The sequence below is a fragment of the Biomphalaria glabrata genome, chromosome 13 (genome assembly GCF_947242115.1).
Source record: "Biomphalaria glabrata chromosome 13, xgBioGlab47.1, whole genome shotgun sequence".
NCBI lineage: Eukaryota > Metazoa > Mollusca > Gastropoda > Planorbidae > Biomphalaria > Biomphalaria glabrata.
Window position 1 is genome coordinate 24,705,330 of NC_074723.1, and position 21,828 is coordinate 24,727,157.

At 38.7% G+C, this 21,828-nt stretch overlaps 1 protein-coding gene across 1 annotated transcript in view; it reads left to right on the top strand.

Annotated features, from left to right (window-relative positions):
* The first annotated feature begins 15,293 nt into the window (after positions 1–15,293).
* LOC106057445 (G-protein coupled receptor dmsr-1-like) overlaps positions 15,294–21,828 on the top strand; it is a 56,005-nt gene continuing 49,470 nt past the window's right edge. Inside the window, exon 1 of the mRNA XM_056009247.1 lies at positions 15,294–15,484. The gene's annotated coding sequence lies outside the window, so the exon portion shown is untranslated. The remainder of the gene's footprint in view (positions 15,485–21,828) is intronic.

A 21,828-nucleotide genomic window follows, 5' to 3' on the forward strand; every position in this document is an offset into this window, starting at 1 on the left:
GCAAAATACCTAGGTGTTATAATAAATGAAAAACTGTCATGGAATCCACATATTGATGAAACTAAAAAAAAATCAAACAAAACATTAGTGTTTATTAAAAGAAATTTCTATAAATCAAATAAGAACATAAAACTAAAATGTTATTTAACCTTGGTTAGGACAATAATAGAATATGCATCCTCCGTTTGGGACCCCTCAACTCAAGATAACATTAAGAAACTGGAACAGACACAAAATAGAGCAGTGAGATTCATAACAAACGAATATTCACATTTGACTAGAGTAACACCTTTAGTAAAATCACTAAATTTAGAAAGCCTTCAGGACAGAAGTCTTAAAAGTAAAGTAGCAATTATACATAAAACACTGAACCATAATCTTCAAATACAAAAAAAAAAATTTAATAAAATACTCAGAAAGACACAAAGATAAAGGCACATTCCTCATCCCATATGCTAGGACAAATTTGTACAAATACTCCTTCTTCCCTAGTGCTATTAGAGCATGGAATGGGTTGCCTGAGCTAGCCAGGAAAACTAGTGACTTGGCAGAATTTAAGTCATTGGTTAATATGCATGACTAAATGCATGACGCGTAGGACGTAATCGTCTTCTTTTTTGAAGTAACGTCTATATTATATAAGATGAGAAGATATGAGTAGATTAACATTTAGCTTCGCGAGATATTCTATCCTGCGCCTGCATGATCTTTTGGTAGTGTCTAATGTGAGAAGTGCAAGATATCATGAATGGCTATTAAATGTCAAGATAAAGTCGCAGCATTAGACAACGACGAATTTGTATAAACTGTTGTTGAAGCACTAAATTTAATGTTAATTTGATTCAATAATTTGATGAATGGAATATATTTTTGTGTTCATGTGTTAAAGTAAAAAACTATCTTTGTGAAGAGTAGACCTAGCCTTCGCGAGATTTTCTGTTCTGCGCATGCGTGACCTTTCGGCTTTGTGCCATGTAAATGTTTGTAAAATGTTTTACATGTTTCGGATGTTCCTTCAGAGTTGAAGATAACTACTTCCTAGTCCAAACCTCCCGCAGGACGACGGGGGATGGGAGCGGGCAAGGTTTGAACCCTGGACCATCGATAAATCTGAACGACAGTCCAGCGCGCAAACCGCACGACCCGGCAGCCATCCAAACATGGCTATATGACCTAGAACCATGAAATTATAGTACTTTCATAAAGTTGGTCAACGTTTTTTGATGGTCTTCAGTTTGTTTTAGGACTACTTTACATATGCTAGTTTTCCCGTTAGCATCCAAGGCAAATGTATGCCGAATTTTATCAAGATTGGTCAAAAGGCTTTGATTTTTTATTCGGGATATAGATACATACATACATACATACATACATACATACATACATACATACGCCATATTTTCTGCTTTTTATTTAGACTAGCCGGATAAGACAAGCAGCCTGCGGACCTTAGTTTCGGTATAACTGATCTTGTAGATTGAACGGATAATGTTTCGTTCACATTTTTTAATTTAATTTGCCACGAAAATAAAATGGGTTTACCCATTCAGCCGACATATTCATATCAAATAATCAAATATACAAATTCTGTGACAACGGGCTAAAAAAAGTTTTTTTTTTAAATAGAAATACAATTAGTTTTTTTTTGTTTGGTCTTTTTTTAGGGCCTTCTTGTTGTTGGAGGAGCATTGAACATACAATAAAATCTCCGCCATGATCTAAGGAACATTTATGCCAGGTTTTATCAAGATTAGTCAAACGGTTTTGATTTTTATTCGGGGCATGCATACATACATACAGACATACATATGCTATACTTTGTGCTTTATATTATAAGATTATTGTAGGATTCATTGTGGTCATATCAAAGATACATACAGACAGACATATGTCATACTTTGTGCTTTATATTATAAGATTATTGTAGGATTCAATGTGGTCATATCAAAGAACAGGAAGAAAGAAATGAAGAAAAAGTATTTTGGCTTATGGTCACCAAACAAATATGTGTCCGAGGTAATCTTCTCTAGGGTTATCTCTTCCTATCCCGACCACCTGTACAGAATGCCTGGCTCTCTGCATGTCAAATTGAAACGATAATAATGAGTTAATTGGAACGTGATAGTTCAAGTTCGCTGTTCAACAATTTCGTTGTGTCCGCCCCACTCCCGCCCCCAGTATTTAGAGCTTCAATAGCTAAATGGCCTGACAGATAACACCCCCAGGAAGTCAGCTTCAATAACAAAGAAGACATAATAGCTTTCAGAATAGATTAATGATTATCTCCGACTGGTGGACGCGGGTCATCCACGGATATCGCTTGTTATCATTACGTCGGTCATTGAACAGACGCTGGAGACATGTCTGAACTGTCTTTCTGACCTGACCCAGCCACGAACCAGTTTATCTTATTAGATTTCAAACATCTAGTTGTTTTTGGAAAATATAGTTAGATAAATATTCCGTGAAAATGTTGTGCTTAGGAGGTTACATTCTACAGTGACTTCATTCAGTGACTAGAATGAATTGATGATAGTTTGTCACCAAGTAGACCACTAGACCAAAGTATATTTATGTATTTTTTTTTACGATTCTTTCGAAGTCTAGGTGTGAACATTGGAGAGATGGATAGACTTCCCAGAGTGCATCCCAATTGGTTTCGATTTCATTGTCTGTTTTAAAGTGTAGACATGACAATTTCATTGTATGTTTTAAAGTGTAGACATGACAATTTCATTGTCTGTTTTAAAGTGTGGGCATGACAATTTCATTGTATGTTTTAAAGTGTGGGCATGACAATTGCATTGTATGTTTTAAAGTGTGTGCATGACAATTTCATTGTCTGTTTTAAAGTGTGGGCATGACAATTTCATTGTATTGTTACGTATTTCTGAATCTTCTGGCTAAATGTACTAGTTGGCACACAAATAAAAACACTGTAAAGAACTTGACGACTAAACTTTCAGTTTCATATAACTTTAATGACTATTAACTCTAACATTACTGTAACATGTAGCGTAGAAGACTGTACAATATCTGTCAGTTTACATTTAGCTATACTTCGTTGCACTGCATCTCTTCACTTCGTTGCAATTCCTCTCTTCTCAACTTGCATCGAGCCGTATTCCACAGAACAGACCAACGACACACTTCCCAGTGTCGCTCCAGGTCTCCCAAAGCTGAACCAAGTCGTACTCAAGTCTACCGAATCAGAGCCGCACACGTCTTACATCGACTGTATCGACTGTAACGGCTCAAGTCCACTGTAGTTCGCTGTATAGACTTTAACGACAGTAGTCCACTCCAGTTAACTCTACCCTAGTTAACTTGCACCGAGTCGTACACATTTCCCTTCCACAGAGCCGCACACGTCTTACATCGTCTGTATCGACTGTAACGGCTCACTCACGACTCCATACGACTGACTTTCACATTAACTCTCTGGCTTATATAGAGTCCCTAATCGCTTGTCCAAAGTTGCACAAACACGTCTAGTATCCTCTGAAATAACATGTCAGGAAACGTCACATCCTGTCTTTATTTATACACGTAGATTCCAGAAAACACTCGCTGCAGTGTCATCAAGTCGGGGTCACACGTAGTGACCTTTATCTGTCACTGTTCATTAGTAACTGTCCCCCTACTTAGATCTGTTCGTCCCCTGGAACAACACGTGTGGACACGTCACATCCTGTCTTTGTTTGTACATGTAGATTCCAGGGAACACTAGCTGCTGTGTCATCTCGCCGGGGTCATACGTTGACCTCTACCTATCACTGCTCATTTGTAACACTGCCCCCTTCTTAGATCTGTTCGTCCCGAACAGATTCTACTTCATCACGATACTGATGAAATCGATCGACGATCAAGTAGGAAACTTTGGTGGTTGTCCTCTTCTCAGAAATGTTCTTTCAATCTGGCAGTTGTCCATCTTCTTTCCATAGAAGAATGGGAGCCAAATCCTCATTTTTCAGCAGTTCCTCACAAATGTTTTCATCAATCTTGGTATGGAAACATCGACCTTCAGATGACGACATTGGGCACTCTTGTCGAGAAAATTCATCAGCATTCTAACGAGTTCGTGCTTCACTGGCTGAGTTTTACATTTTCAAGCATCTTATTCCAGAGCTTCTTCAGAGATGACCAGGTTCATTACAGTACAGCAATGTTCACATGTTCTTCTTACAACAGCAACTGACTTTGGGTTTGTACGATGTTGGGTTGATCTTCTTGTACAGTTCTGTCACAGATGGTTACTCACTACAGTTCTGACATCTTAAACTTTCAACTGATTTGTAAGGCTTTCTTCTTTGGTATGATGGTCCCGGACAGAATCTTTCTAAAAACATGGGCTGTGGAGTTTCATCAGTGCAGGTGGGGGTTTATCAGTGGAAGAAGTGGTGGGCTTGTTTTCTAACAACATGGGCTATGGAGTTTCATAAATGCAGGTGGGGGTCTATCAGTGGGAGAAGGGGTGGGTTTGTATCTTGATCTTGTTGGAGCCATCCACGTTGCACTCTGCATATGTCGCTTTCTCCGCCTCCTCAATTTGATATTTCTTTGGTTGCGTTGATGTCGTTGTCGTTGTCTTGCTTTCTTGTCGATCAATGCTGATGGCAGCGACTTAGCACATAGGAAGGCATTGCATTTCATAGCTGTAGTCATCAAGACTGTTGATCTAACAAGTTGCTTCAGCATTATTCTTCGATGGGTGCTTTGCGAATGAGCTGCAAGTCCACTTGAAGGCAAGGTGTCAAACACGTCATCACCTTCATCCGAGTCTGGAGGACTCGACTGTGGGGCAGGTTGATAATATTCAACGTGCAAAGGTCCCTCAACTTTAGCATCAGTTTCTATTGTAATTCCTTGACTATCATCAGGGCTTCTCACGCCTACCTTGATAGCTGTACAAGCTTCTGTTAAGTCTAGAGCTTGTTGGTGTATTTCTTGGCATTCACAGTCTTCTTGCATAGCTACGTACGTACAGTTCTTGTCAAACGCATGGGTGCAATAATCCAGATTCGAGTTCCTCTCGTAGACACTGGCAGATAGAAGACAGAAGTCTTTAAGGCCCACAGCAACAGGCTTGGACGCAGACCCAACGTTGTCTTGATCTGTTTGGCTGGTTGAGGTACTCATATCAGGTTTATCTGTAGTTAAAGCTTCGGTCAAACTAAAGGTCTCTTCTATTGTTTCTTCAGCGGTCTCATTCTGCTTTTCGTTGAAATAGTAACAGCTACCGTCTCTTTTAATTTCTTGTGGGCCACATTCGTTTGGTTCGCTATGACAGTCACAGACAGCACAACCATCACCAGCATCCCTATCGTAATTGTCTGTATCGCCACATTCTTGGTTGGACAATTGTTCGCTGTTCATCAATGGTGTATCTCTTTCATCTGTCGACTCAATCTGATAATGTTGGGTGTTCAGTAGCTCATTCATCATGATTCTAGTTTGATCTTTTATTGTATCTGTTTGTTCTTCTGTCTTGTTGGGCGTGGTAGCTATTTGTTCATTCTTATTCATGGCTTTGGTCAACTGGTTAAATGAAGAAAATCTGGTGTTGATTTCTGATTCTATCTCCTTAATGCTCTCGTTCACCGAGTTCATTTTGTATTGCAAAGTTCTCAAGAGCTCCGTCATATCAGGTTTGATTTCAAATTGGCAGGTTTCCGGATTCTCATCTTCCTCCAACAGGGCTTGTCTGAGACGTGCTGTTAGCGTTTCCTTATTTCCGTTAAGATGTAGACCTCTTTCTCGAAGCTCTTGTCTAAGTTCTTTCATGTCAAGTTCAATAAGAAGTTTGATGGAACACATTCTAGCCAGAAAGATCCCACTTCTGACACCAATTGTTACGTATTTCTGAATCTTCTGGCTAAATGTACTAGTTGGCACACAAATAAAAACACTGTAAAGAACTTGACGACTAAACTTTCAGTTTCATATAACTTTAATGACTATTAACTCTAACATTACTGTAACATGTAGCGTAGAAGACTGTACAATATCTGTCAGTTTACATTTAGCTATACTTCGTTGCACTGCATCTCTTCACTTCGTTGCAATTCCTCTCTTCTCAACTTGCATCGAGCCGTATTCCACAGAACAGACCAACGACACACTTCCCAGTGTCGCTCCAGGTCTCCCAAAGCTGAACCAAGTCGTACTCAAGTCTACCGAATCAGAGCCGCACACGTCTTACATCGACTGTATCGACTGTAACGGCTCAAGTCCACTGTAGTTCGCTGTATAGACTTTAACGACAGTAGTCCACTCCAGTTAACTCTACCCTAGTTAACTTGCACCGAGTCGTACACATTTCCCTTCCACAGAGCCGCACACGTCTTACATCGTCTGTATCGACTGTAACGGCTCACTCACGACTCCATACGACTGACTTTCACATTAACTCTCTGGCTTATATAGAGTCCCTAATCGCTTGTCCAAAGTTGCACAAACACGTCTAGTATCCTCTGAAATAACATGTCAGGAAACGTCACATCCTGTCTTTATTTATACACGTAGATTCCAGAAAACACTCGCTGCAGTGTCATCAAGTCGGGGTCACACGTAGTGACCTTTATCTGTCACTGTTCATTAGTAACTGTCCCCCTACTTAGATCTGTTCGTCCCCTGGAACAACACGTGTGGACACGTCACATCCTGTCTTTGTTTGTACATGTAGATTCCAGGGAACACTAGCTGCTGTGTCATCTCGCCGGGGTCATACGTTGACCTCTACCTATCACTGCTCATTTGTAACACTGCCCCCTTCTTAGATCTGTTCGTCCCGAACAGATTCTACTTCATCACGATACTGATGAAATCGATCGACGATCAAGTAGGAAACTTTGGTGGTTGTCCTCTTCTCAGAAATGTTCTTTCAATCTGGCAGTTGTCCATCTTCTTTCCATAGAAGAATGGGAGCCAAATCCTCATTTTTCAGCAGTTCCTCACAAATGTTTTCATCAATCTTGGTATGGAAACATCGACCTTCAGATGACGACATTGGGCACTCTTGTCGAGAAAATTCATCAGCATTCTAACGAGTTCGTGCTTCACTGGCTGAGTTTTACATTTTCAAGCATCTTATTCCAGAGCTTCTTCAGAGATGACCAGGTTCATTACAGTACAGCAATGTTCACATGTTCTTCTTACAACAGCAACTGACTTTGGGTTTGTACGATGTTGGGTTGATCTTCTTGTACAGTTCTGTCACAGATGGTTACTCACTACAGTTCTGACATCTTAAACTTTCAACTGATTTGTAAGGCTTTCTTCTTTGGTATGATGGTCCCGGACAGAATCTTTCTAAAAACATGGGCTGTGGAGTTTCATCAGTGCAGGTGGGGGTTTATCAGTGGAAGAAGTGGTGGGCTTGTTTTCTAACAACATGGGCTATGGAGTTTCATAAATGCAGGTGGGGGTCTATCAGTGGGAGAAGGGGTGGGTTTGTATCTTGATCTTGTTGGAGCCATCCACGTTGCACTCTGCATATGTCGCTTTCTCCGCCTCCTCAATTTGATATTTCTTTGGTTGCGTTGATGTCGTTGTCGTTGTCTTGCTTTCTTGTCGATCAATGCTGATGGCAGCGACTTAGCACATAGGAAGGCATTGCATTTCATAGCTGTAGTCATCAAGACTGTTGATCTAACAAGTTGCTTCAGCATTATTCTTCGATGGGTGCTTTGCGAATGAGCTGCAAGTCCACTTGAAGGCAAGGTGTCAAACACGTCATCACCTTCATCCGAGTCTGGAGGACTCGACTGTGGGGCAGGTTGATAATATTCAACGTGCAAAGGTCCCTCAACTTTAGCATCAGTTTCTATTGTAATTCCTTGACTATCATCAGGGCTTCTCACGCCTACCTTGATAGCTGTACAAGCTTCTGTTAAGTCTAGAGCTTGTTGGTGTATTTCTTGGCATTCACAGTCTTCTTGCATAGCTACGTACGTACAGTTCTTGTCAAACGCATGGGTGCAATAATCCAGATTCGAGTTCCTCTCGTAGACACTGGCAGATAGAAGACAGAAGTCTTTAAGGCCCACAGCAACAGGCTTGGACGCAGACCCAACGTTGTCTTGATCTGTTTGGCTGGTTGAGGTACTCATATCAGGTTTATCTGTAGTTAAAGCTTCGGTCAAACTAAAGGTCTCTTCTATTGTTTCTTCAGCGGTCTCATTCTGCTTTTCGTTGAAATAGTAACAGCTACCGTCTCTTTTAATTTCTTGTGGGCCACATTCGTTTGGTTCGCTATGACAGTCACAGACAGCACAACCATCACCAGCATCCCTATCGTAATTGTCTGTATCGCCACATTCTTGGTTGGACAATTGTTCGCTGTTCATCAATGGTGTATCTCTTTCATCTGTCGACTCAATCTGATAATGTTGGGTGTTCAGTAGCTCATTCATCATGATTCTAGTTTGATCTTTTATTGTATCTGTTTGTTCTTCTGTCTTGTTGGGCGTGGTAGCTATTTGTTCATTCTTATTCATGGCTTTGGTCAACTGGTTAAATGAAGAAAATCTGGTGTTGATTTCTGATTCTATCTCCTTAATGCTCTCGTTCACCGAGTTCATTTTGTATTGCAAAGTTCTCAAGAGCTCCGTCATATCAGGTTTGATTTCAAATTGGCAGGTTTCCGGATTCTCATCTTCCTCCAACAGGGCTTGTCTGAGACGTGCTGTTAGCGTTTCCTTATTTCCGTTAAGATGTAGACCTCTTTCTCGAAGCTCTTGTCTAAGTTCTTTCATGTCAAGTTCAATAAGAAGTTTGATGGAACACATTCTAGCCAGAAAGATCCCACTTCTGACACCAATTGTTACGTATTTCTGAATCTTCTGGCTAAATGTACTAGTTGGCACACAAATAAAAACACTGTAAAGAACTTGACGACTAAACTTTCAGTTTCATATAACTTTAATGACTATTAACTCTAACATTACTGTAACATGTAGCGTAGAAGACTGTACAATATCTGTCAGTTTACATTTAGCTATACTTCGTTGCACTGCATCTCTTCACTTCGTTGCAATTCCTCTCTTCTCAACTTGCATCGAGCCGTATTCCACAGAACAGACCAACGACACACTTCCCAGTGTCGCTCCAGGTCTCCCAAAGCTGAACCAAGTCGTACTCAAGTCTACCGAATCAGAGCCGCACACGTCTTACATCGACTGTATCGACTGTAACGGCTCAAGTCCACTGTAGTTCGCTGTATAGACTTTAACGACAGTAGTCCACTCCAGTTAACTCTACCCTAGTTAACTTGCACCGAGTCGTACACATTTCCCTTCCACAGAGCCGCACACGTCTTACATCGTCTGTATCGACTGTAACGGCTCACTCACGACTCCATACGACTGACTTTCACATTAACTCTCTGGCTTATATAGAGTCCCTAATCGCTTGTCCAAAGTTGCACAAACACGTCTAGTATCCTCTGAAATAACATGTCAGGAAACGTCACATCCTGTCTTTATTTATACACGTAGATTCCAGAAAACACTCGCTGCAGTGTCATCAAGTCGGGGTCACACGTAGTGACCTTTATCTGTCACTGTTCATTAGTAACTGTCCCCCTACTTAGATCTGTTCGTCCCCTGGAACAACACGTGTGGACACGTCACATCCTGTCTTTGTTTGTACATGTAGATTCCAGGGAACACTAGCTGCTGTGTCATCTCGCCGGGGTCATACGTTGACCTCTACCTATCACTGCTCATTTGTAACAGTATGTTTTAAAGTGTGGGCATGACAATTGCATTGTATGTTTTAAAGTGTAGACATAACAATTTCATTGTCTGTTTTAAAGTGTGGGCATGACAATTTCATTGTATGTTTTAAAGTGTGGGCATGACAATTGCATTGTATGTTTTAAAGTGTAGACATGACATTGCATTGTATGTTTTAAAGTGTAGACATGACAATTGCATTGTATGTTTTAAAGTGTAGACATGACATTGCATTGTATATTTTAAAGTGTGGGCATGACAATTGCATTGTCTGTTTTAAAGTGTGGGCATGACAATTGTATTGTCTGTTTTAAAGTGTAGACATGACAATTGCATTGTATGTTTTAAAGTGTAGACATGACATTGCATTGTATGTTTTAAAGTGTAGACATGACAATTGCATTGTATGTTTTAAAGTGTAGACATGACATTGCATTATATATTTTAAAGTGTAGATATGACAATTGCATTGTCTGTTTTAAAGTGTAGACATGACAATTGCATTGTATGTTTTAAAGTGTAGATATGACAATTGCATTGTATATTTTAAAGTGTAGTCATGACAATTGCATTGTCTGTTTTAAAGTGTAGACATGACAATTGCATTGTATGTTTTAAAGTGTAGACATGACATTGCATTATATATTTTAAAGTGTAGATATGACAATTGCATTGTCTGTTTTAAAGTGTAGACATGACATTGCATTATATATTTTAAAGTGTCGATATGACAATTGCATTGTCTGTTTTAAAGTGTAGATATGACAATTGCATTGTATGTTTTAAAGTGTGGGCATGACAATTGCATTGTATGTTTTAAAGTGTAGTCATGACAATTGCATTGTATGTTTTAAAGTGTAGACAAGACAATTGCATTGTATGTATAAAAGTGTAGTCATGACAATTGCATTGTATGTATAAAAGTGTAGTCATGACAATTGCATTGTCGATAGTCATAAAGGATGAATGTTCCAAACGATAGTCTCAAGTAAATCTGACTTGAAATCAATAAAACCAATCAGAATGTCAGGTACAGGAACTTATTTATTCTGAGGATGTAGTTAAAGTAGAAAGTGAGTTTCAAGAGTTCAATTGAAATGAATCCTTGACAAGATTGTCTTATATGACTTTTTACAAATATATTGACTGATAGTGTGTATATTGTTATGTAGGCTATGTATACTATATAGACTGTTAGAGCAGCATAAATTTGAATCTTATATGGCTCCTATAGACTTAAGTATAATACTTATTGGCTGCAATGTTATATAGACGATCAGGCGTCAGTATTATACAGGCTGTACGAGTACAATGGGGACAATGTTACTCAACAAGTAGATGTACTTTTAAACAAGAAAAACATTTTAGAAATCTTTTTTTCAAAAGACAAATCTCCTTTTAACAACTAACAGGGCGATTATTTCTCTCTTAATAACTCACGAATGTTATATTTATCAAAATGTTACATTTTTAACTCGACCCATTCCTCCCCCGCCCTCTGACCGAGAAAGAATCCTGGTTAGGCGAATGTATAGATTTACTAATATTCCAACGATAAGTCTTTAGATCTAGTGGTAGAAGACGAGGCGCAAAATGTTCCTGAATGTATTACAATCTTCAATGAATGTGGACATACCCGAAGACGTGTAGTCGGTTCAAGATCAATATGTTCTTGTTCTCTGGGCAAATTTACACATTTATTTCTTTTTTTTTTTTAAAACAGTCAACTTAGAGTCTTCCAATTATGGTCAACTAGCTAGCAACTACCAACGATATACACCAACTGTCAAATTTCTAGGAAAATCGTAAGAGCTGTTTTCGAGGTCCGTGCCCAGGTTCCAGCCAATACCCTACTATGTCTATGGAGTTCGTTCTTTGTTCTGTGTTTCTCTTTGGTGCACCATAATAGTGTAACCGTCAAACTTGAGTTTCTCCCACGTGACCAAGTTAGTCTTTCTCCCCACATTGATATACATCAACTGTTTAAAGTCTAGGAAAATTATTATGGCTGCTGTTGAGTTACGTGTCCAGGTTCCGCCATCCACCCTCCAGGCTCCATAAAGTTCTGACTTGAATAGAGGTATTGTACACAATTAATAAAAAATTATAAAGAGACACAAAAGATCGAGTTCAAGTGAAGCCATTATACTTTAACACTAAATACTCATTACTACTGTCAACAATATGGCTGAAGTTTGTGTGATTCGTATGAATAATAATTTTACTTGGAGACACCCAGTACAGAAAACAAATGAGACATTTTAACTTCAGTTTCAAACAATATAATTAACGTAGATTGAAATTATGTCATTCGTCTTTTCCAACAAGAATCTCGGCGGTCTTTTGTGGTGTTTTGATCCCTCTTCATAATGAACAATCAATCTCGATATATAATTCTATTCATGGCTCAAGAGTTTGGACGAGAAGAAGAAGAAATAAAGGAAAGATCACTCTTTTATTTCTGAGGATCCTGAGTTATCCCACGAAAAAACAAGAGGGGGGAGAACAAGTAGTATTCACCCGTCATTACGGATGGCTGCCTGGTCGTGCGGTTTGCGCGATGGACTGTCCTTTGGATTTATCAAACCCTGCCCGCTCCCATTCCCCTTTGTCCTGTGGGAGGTTTAGACTAGGAAGTAAACTATCTTCCACTCTGAAGGAACATCCGAAACATGTAAAACATTTTACAAACAAACATTTTACAAACACTAAATAGTAGCGCCGGACTCAACCGTTGTGACCAAGACGTCCTGGAAAGAGAACAAGTAATCTACTATGTATATTCACCCGTCAATAAATAGCAGGGCCAGACTTAATTATTGTGGGGCCCTATGCGAAACGGATTTCGAGGGGCCAAGTTTGGGTATGGAAGCGGATAATAAGTGAAATTTAAGAGTTTGTATTAGAAAGTAAATTCGTCTATGCATTTTATTCATTCTTTACTACGTACTGAATTACTTTACGAGCCTTGTGTGTAGCAAAGTCATACAGTATATCATAATAATTCTGTTTCCTACATAGATCACGCTCAATAGCAAGAATTACCAAATGTTTCAATCTATCTTTGAGAATTGTTGAACTAAAGTAATTCTTCATTACTTTGAGGCGCGGAAAGCTTCTTTCACCAGATTCCACAATTACTAATGTTTCTAGAATTATCTTTCTTGAGTTCTCAAGTTTTGTAAGCAATAATAGAGAAGAGAAAAAAGTGTGGGTGCAATGAATTAGAAAATAAAATCTAAATATAGATCTCTCGTTCCAAACAAATACTGCTCACAAGGAACACAATTATTAATGACGCTATTAGTTTATATCCACTGGCTGAGCTTTTCAGTTTCATTCCGACTTAATCTCCTTTTTCATCCCATTTTTTTTGTTGCATTACACAATGCTCGTGTTTCCATTCTGATCAACTGACGAGTCTTCAATGGAATTAGATGTGCACAGCACAAAGTGTGAGTGCAGAGGTCATAGAGTTGGACTGAGTACACGGGAGGAAACAACACATTGTCAGCCTGTAACCTCGGCGTTATTATTTCCATTTGATACATTATGACCAGCAAGTAGCCATTATGAAAACAAGATGAAGAAATAGTCACTGCTGAGAAGTCATAAACAAGCGAAGACTAACGTTACTGTAGCCCATGATCAGAGAGAAATCTTGTCGGTAAGACGCTGTCTTCCAAGTGGAACACGTTCGATTCATCTAGCTACAATCCAAGTAATCCACCTTACCAGTGCTGCTCAACCTACAGCACGCGGGCCTATTTCACTCTATGACTCGGAGCTTTCCTGCCCTTCGAAATATTTGTCCATAGCTCATAATGGAGTCGCAGTGACCGAATTCCTAAACACTCGATTGGTGCGATAATGCGGCCTGAATTGTCTATACCCTGCAGGTAGAAAAAAGATTGGGAACCGCTGTACCGGGGGTGGGGGGGAATAACAGGAAAACTTAACTGTTGAAAATACATATAAATTCTGTTACAATACAGTCGCCATTATAATGTCTGAGGATGTGATTTTTATTCATCTATAGGGCGAGAGGGTCTGGGAGTCTGGGCGCCCGGCGTGACGGAATTGAAGAAGGCGTTGACATTTTTTAGGGAAGAAAAAAATCCATTATAAAGAATGTCCATGTTAAGCTTTCTAAATCTATTTCTTTGTACTCAGAACTTCAAGGAAAGTAATCTATCTATCTGTTAGCTCACTTAGTACTACACTCTTTCTTGGAGTAGATTGAACATTTTCAACCAAATTACTTTTATTCTAAATTGTTTTGTTGATGTTTTTTTTTTCTTTAAAAACAATTAGAAACCACAAAACTGAATTTTCAAAACTATTATGTCAATAGACCAAACATGTTGACATTATAAGGATACTCGAGGATACAAAATACACATTTAGTGAAGTTTTCATTTTCAACCTTTTTTTTTGCAAGTTTACTGCGTGTCTTTAAGTTTTATTTATTCTATAGTTTACACCGTCATGAGTTCCATCCTTGTCGCCATTTTGTCATGTAGTGAGTGGTACTCATTGGACAACGGGGATTACCTTGGACACTAATTCCCGTTAGTAATGAAATCAACCATGCAGTTAGGATAATGATTAGGTTTTCTTTTGACTAGGTTATTTTTTTTTATTAAGGTGAGCCATTTAGAGTTCTTGTACTTTTACATTGTCACTAGGCGATCCGCGGCGTAGCATACGCCGCTATTTGCCGGAAGTATTCATGTAGTCAGCGTATTGTCGAGTAGAGTGTATGACTGTACTTACGTAAGAACTACGGGCAGGGCGTCGCCATAGTTATCCCAATGTTCGATAGCAAAGCTTACAGCCATCTTGCGAAATTCGAGAGCAACAGTTTCGTCGATGACATTTTCCCAGAAATATGCGACTGATAGAAAAAAACAGTTACGTGATGCAGGAATTTCGACTACATAGAAAAACCTGTTGACTCTACGAAATATATAGGAAGCGGTGGCCATGGTTAGGAAACGAAGGGGCAAAATTAAAACAAGGCAGCAGAAAAAAACATGCAACTATTTTAATGACTCTAGATATTAATATGTGAAAAAATACACACATAAATGTAGTCCAATATATAGAATGTATAAAGAGAAAGATTACTTGTTCCCTCCCCCCCTTTTTTTTTTCTGAGCCGTGCTCTCTGTCGGTTTCGTGGGGTAACTCTAGTCCGACTTGCAGAAATAAAAAAGTTATCTTTCAATGACTTTTTCGTAGTGTCCCACATTGTTGGGCCACGAAGAGAATTATATATATATATATATTACAGAACGATAGACAATAACATTGTCATTTTATATAAAATAATTAAACTCATTACAAAACATCTTTACATATACACATAGTTTTTACAAGAAAATAAGTTCTATTTTTTAGTAACTATGCAGTTTATAATTAAGATAGTGAGGTTATAGGCACTCGTGTAATAGTCTGTTTCAGCATGTCAAAAAAATCTAGCCAGACATTACTCCTCAGGCAGACATCACTCAGACCGTGCGACAGATCGGGGACTATTTTTACTCTCGCTAGTTTCCTCGGCAGGAGTTGTGCGGAGTGTCGCCCTCCCATTTCCTGACCCACCCGCTTGCTCGGAGTTTACATTCACAAGTGCGTGCCGGACCTTGGAGTTTTCAGCAGCTTTCTGTAAACATCGAACATTGTGGAGAACAAATCAAGTAAGCGAGCAGGGATGTGAGTGGGACTCGAGGTGTTAGTGATAGGTAATGTTCAGTTTTGTGAGACATTCAAGTGTTCAGTTTTGTTAGACATTCAAGTGTTCAGTTTTGTTAGACATTCAAGTGTTCAATGTGGTTAGACATTCGTGTGTTCAATGTTGCTAGATATTCGAGTGTTCAATGTGGTTAGACATTCGAGTGTTCAATGTTGTTATATCTGTTGCTAGGTCTTGTATTTGTTTTGCAACTCTATCCGGCCCGTTTCATGGTAAGATTTGATATTTCAGTCCTCGGTTCAGGAAATCGTAGGATTGAAGAAAAATTTGGAAACAAGTATTGAATCGGTCCGTTATGTGCGTTTCGGCAAGTAAGGGGCTGTATGGCCCCTTGGCCGAAAACCTTTAGGTATTACTGAGAAATATTTTGTTATTGAAGTAATTGTCTTCATTTAGTTACTAGTATAGTACTAGTAGTAGATAAGTGAACGTACACACAAAACATTATGTAGTATCTAATCGAACGTACACAATATAAACACAAAACATTATGTAGTATCTAATCGAACGTACACAATATAAACACAAACATTATGTAGTATCTATCACATGAAACATAATGGAGAAAGTTTATTTTTTACTTTATAAAAATGCAACACATTCGTTTTGTATATATAATAACATTTTGTTTTTCAACCTATTTTTATGATACACAACGCGTAGGACGTAACCATCTTTTTGAAGTAACGTCTTTATTATATAAAATTAGATTAAAAAACCTTTTGTGTCATGGTAAATGTTTTTACATTAATTATTTTTTTTTACATATGATCTTTAAGTTTATGTCATCATTTTAGTGTCTTCAATAGTTGCTAAGTGTGTCTAAAATTTGCTAGTGTTATGTACTTAGATAGAGACACACCTTAGTTGATAGTGGGGTTTAGCTAGTTTATGTTAGTATTATTTAATTGATGTTAGGGAATTTAAAGTGATAAAATTGTATTACAGACAGAGACTCGACTGTGTCTTTATGCATTCAACTTCATGCAAGTATCTAGGCTTAGTCCTCCATCTTGTTCATGTGATAGGCTTGGTTTCTTTCGTTGTTTTAAACGTATCAAATACACCCGTACAAGACAGCTTCGAGTAGCCTGTCCAAGTTAGACAGCCATCATACAACTAGAAGATCAAAGCCTATACACTCTATGACCTCCTTTAGTCGCGAAGTGACTATGGATTATCTCATGAAAATGGGATGAATGCCTGGGCATTAGCTGTGGTCGGAACGATGTCGCCCACGCATCAGTTCCCTTCTCTCCACGCAGCTGATGTATCCAAAGGAACGGCAGTGCCGATACAGTTTCGGGTCAGCGGCGTCGCAGGTTCTACCGGGGTGTAGCACTGGGTGCTGCAAACAGCCTTAAGGTCGCCTGCTCCTGATCTTTCCTCAGGGTTGACTCCCGAAGCCTTTCCCATGATTGGGTAGAGCTGCAAGGCAGCGGAGGTTTGAATTCAGAGTTTTTATTCTCCTAGGTGGGTCGCCATCCATGGCTAACGAGCCCCTCCTGCCCGAAGCTTACTGATTTACTCGCCTTTGCCCCTTCTCCGGTTAGTGAGAACAGCTTGTGAGATATTAAATAGCGTATCGAATCAAAGCTTTTAGTATGTACAAAGCGAGCCATGAAAGGCGAAGTTTCAAATGACCAAAATCAGTATCTGTATAAAATCTGTGTCTATATGTGTCTATATGTGCTGTATTTTCTAAGGTAGAAAACACTTTGTGTATGCTAAGACTTCAGATATGACCGACTTGTGACCTTATCCTTATTATTCAGAGTTAAAATAATATATTTCTGTTGTTTTATTTATCGATTGCTCTTGCTTTGAATTCAGCCTTTCATACCTGGACATACAATGAACAATGTCTGTAAACAGATAAATAGAAAGATATCATCTGTCGGCTTCATGTGTCATGTTGATCGTTGATGGTATATATTCTGATTGAGGTCTAACTACTTCTCCACTGACCTTTGAAGGCCATAGAGTTTGACATTTTGTATTGCGTAATGTCTTTTTTGTTCACGAAAAGATAAGTCAATTGATTTAAAATCCAATGAAATGTAAGATAAGTGTTAGACATCGCTGACTTCCAGGTTAGAAAATAAGAATTTGAAAAAAAAAAATGAAAATGAACGTTCTCTGGGAATCTGAAAGAATAGTTTCACCAAACTTATGTTTGTGTTTGTGACAATCCACGAGGCTGCTTAGGTGACAATTGTATATGTCCCATTGTAAGTCAAGTTTACAGTACATATCTCAAATTGAAATTGAGCTTATATATATAATATATATATGTTCGATTGGAAGTGAATTGTTTATTGTATTAACCCATTATTAGTTAATTTCACATTATCTACGCCTCAGTAGAGGTGAACTTTGCATTGTATATGTTCCAATGAACATTATTTGCTGAGTTAACCTAGAAAATGTATTCTAAATGGAACACTTTCGGTGTATCGCTTTCGAATTGTTCATCTTTTCTATATACAGCGGCGGCCACATAAGTAACATCTAAGTGATGTCTCTTGTAACTTCTGAATGATTCAGTTACACGCTAAATATATTCAACTGACACACTTATTTGGTACGTCGAGTGTCTAAAGTTCCCCATTCAGACCTTGCAATCTAGTCTATAAGGCAGATGATGTAAAGAACATCTGTTTTTGCGGCTCAAGGTTATCGATGTAGTCAAGTGGCCAGCACAACGATCTTTACATTTCCCCAACTAATGTCAGATACCTATTAGAACTGGGTGGCATTAAAAATCCCAAGTGCCTTTTACCACCCATCCACGAAACTACTGTGGTCTATGTAAGATAAAGGAACAATTCCCCCTTTCAGACCTTGCGATCTATAGGGCAGATGATGTTACGGTCATCTGTTTCTTTGGCTAATGGTTAACGAGCAAGGTGTCATGTGGCCACCACAACAACCGACCGCTTTAACTTTCTCCAACTCAGGTACCCATTAGAGTTGGGTGGACTCAGGGGCGCCCTAAAAATCCCGAAATTCAAATTCCCAGTTTTCACCGAGTTTCGATCCCTGGATTCCCAGGTTCTGAAGCCAAGCACTTAACCACTCAGCCACCGCCCCCTCCCCCCCCCCGTGATCTATGTAGTAATAAATAATTCTTTTTAGTTACTATTTATAGCAAACTGTAATGATCATTTAACGTTCTTTCTATTTAGAGCATGTGACACATCTGACATGGACGTGACATATTTGACATGGACGTGACGCACCTGACAATGATGTGACATATTTGACATGGACGTGACACATCTGACAATGATGTGACATATTTGACATGGACGTGACACACCTGACAATGATGTGACATATTTGACATGGACGTGACACACCTGACAAAGATGTGACATATTTGACATGGACGTGACACATCTGACAATGATGTGACGTATTTGACATGGACGTGACACACCTGACAATGATGTGACATATTTGACATGAACGTGACACACCTGACAATGATGTGACATATTTGACATGGACGTGACACACCTGAAAATGATGTGACATATTTGACATGGACGTGACACACCTGAAAATGATGTGACGTATTTGACATGAACGTGACACACCTGACAATGATGTGACATATTAGACATGGACGTGACACACCTGACAATGATGTGACGTATTTGACATGGACGTGACAATCTGACAATGATGTGACATATTTGTCATGGGCGTGACACACCTGACAATGATGTGACATATTTGACATGAACGTGACACAACTGACAATGATGTGACGTATTTGACATGGACGTGACACACCTGACAATAATGTGACATATTTGACATGGACGTGACACACCTGACAATGATGTGACATATTTGACATGGACGTGACACACCTGACAATAATGTGACGTATTTGACATGGACGTATTCACTTAAAAATGTGCCTACTATTTTGGATGCAATGTATTATATTATTTATAAGCAAAAGGTATAGGAAAGTCGAACATGTATGAAACTCTATGGACCTACTACTGTACGCTCTTGGAATTTGGTGACTACAGTTTGCTTTAGATTTTATATAGAAAATGAAGTTTTATCGCGAAAAGCATCTGTTGGGGGGCGGGTTAAATTTAAAAATTGCTTAAATTTTTTTAAAACAAATCAAAATACTCTTAGTTACACTCAAAGAATTTAGTGACTGTAGTTTTCTTTAAAATAACATTGAAAAAGGGGGGGGGGTTAACCTAAAAAACTAACTGTAGGGGATTTTAAACTGAAAAAGGGTCTGGAGGGGGTTTTAAACTTAAAGCTACGATCATAGAATTTTGAGTGTGTAATTTGCTTTTTTTTTTTTTTGAAGATGTGGTTTTTAGGTTCAAACCCCGCTGGAGGAGGGTTTTAAGCACAAAACCCCACATGGGTAAGCTCATTGAACCTGGTAACTGATGTATGCTTATATTGAAGAGGGTGTTTTATCGTAAAAAAAATTTCGGAGGGATTTTTAAAATCGAAATCCCCCTTAGCTATGATCTTAGCATTTGGGGATTGTATTTTACATTATTTTTTGTTTATAGAAGAGGGGGGTTTAACCGCAAAACCCACTGGAAGGGGATTTTAAACTCACCCCCTTCCTTGGCTATGCTTGGGCAAGCGATGGTTTAATATTAAAATCTCACCTAAAATAATCAAAATCAAAGCGAAAAATCCGTAACTAAATTCCACCCCTCGGGGGGGGGGGATAGTTTGAACCCCCAAGCCCGCATATAAAAATGCGGCTATTTTGGGGAAATATCGAAAATAAAAAAAAGGTTTAATAGAAAACTTTTTTTTTCGCGGATTGTGGTTTTGATGTGAATCTGTCAAAACATCTTAGCACGCTCTTAAGAGGTCAAAGGAACCTGTCTATGAAATTTCCTGCGAGTGCGTATGGTAAATGTTGAGATCTCTTGCTACGTAAGTCAAATCTACTGTGTAGTTTGAGTAGAATACATCTTCAACGTAACGAAGAGGGCAGGGAAATATTTTCTTTTTGTAGCGCTTTTGTTAGAGATAGAAATATTTTATTATAGATAGAAATAGATAGATAATTATATATAGAAATAGATAGATAGATTTTTTTTTATTATAGATAGAAATAGATAGATAATTATATATAGAAATAGATAGATAGATTTTTTTTATTATAGATAGAAATAGATAGATTTTATTATAGATAGAAATAGATAGATTTTATTATAGATAGAAATAACCGAGACCGACATTGTCACGGCCTCAGTCAGTCAGGACACTAGTATGTCCTGAATCAACATAAAGTAGGCAGTAAAAAAAATGTCTACTTGTTAAGTTGTTTGTATAAACACAAATACATTGTTAGTAATTGTCATTAGAGTTAAGACTAGGTCTATTTAAGTTGTTTGTTTAAACACCAATACATTGTTGGTAATTGTCATTAGAGTTAAGACTAGGTCTATTTAAGTTGTTTATTTAAACACAAATACATTGTTGGTAATTGTCATTAGTGTGAAGACTAGGTCTATTTAAGTTGTTTGCACAAACACCAATACATTGTTGGTGATTGTCCATAGAGTTAAGACTAGGTCTCTTGAGAATCTCCATGCCAATGGAAGCTCCCCTCTTCCAAGTTTCCTGTTTGAAAAAGTTCCAAGCAGATGCAAGTAAGCTACACATTTTTTCCCGAGGGCTTTTAACATAAGACACTCGAACTTAGAGGCCGGGCATCCCTGGGGACATTTTTATTTTTCTTTCTCTCTACCACATCGGCCGTGTGGGCGTCCACCAATGGGAAAACTGCCCCTTTATGAACGTAGTGTGAAGGAATCACAGCTGTTGGACACTCTCTTTCATTCTCGTCACTGGGACAAAAAAGGTTCAGATGTGGCACCCCAATGAGAGTTCCGTTTTCCTTTCCTATTGGGCAATTAGTCCAGCCGGAAGCCACGCTGAGACTAAGACGTTAGGGTTGGACTACATGTGATTGGTTAGCGTTGCAACTGGAGGACTTTGTGCCATCAGATGGAGGAATTGTTTACTGTCCACGGTAGGCAAATACAAAACCCTGATTGGGTGGGGGGGGGGACGATATCGTTAAAATTGTTTCTACTACAAGACTCACTGTCTAATGTTTAAAACATTCTAGTTTTCACCACAGCTACTAAAAGTACAAGATCTCTGAATAGAATTTTAGTGTTTGAATTGTATACATTCCTCTACATGCCACTACTTGCCACTACTTGCCACTACATGCCACTTGTATATCCTGGTCTTTAGTGTTCACAACGCATTTAGCAAGTGACTGGAAACCCAGAGCCGAGAGCTGATGGTAAT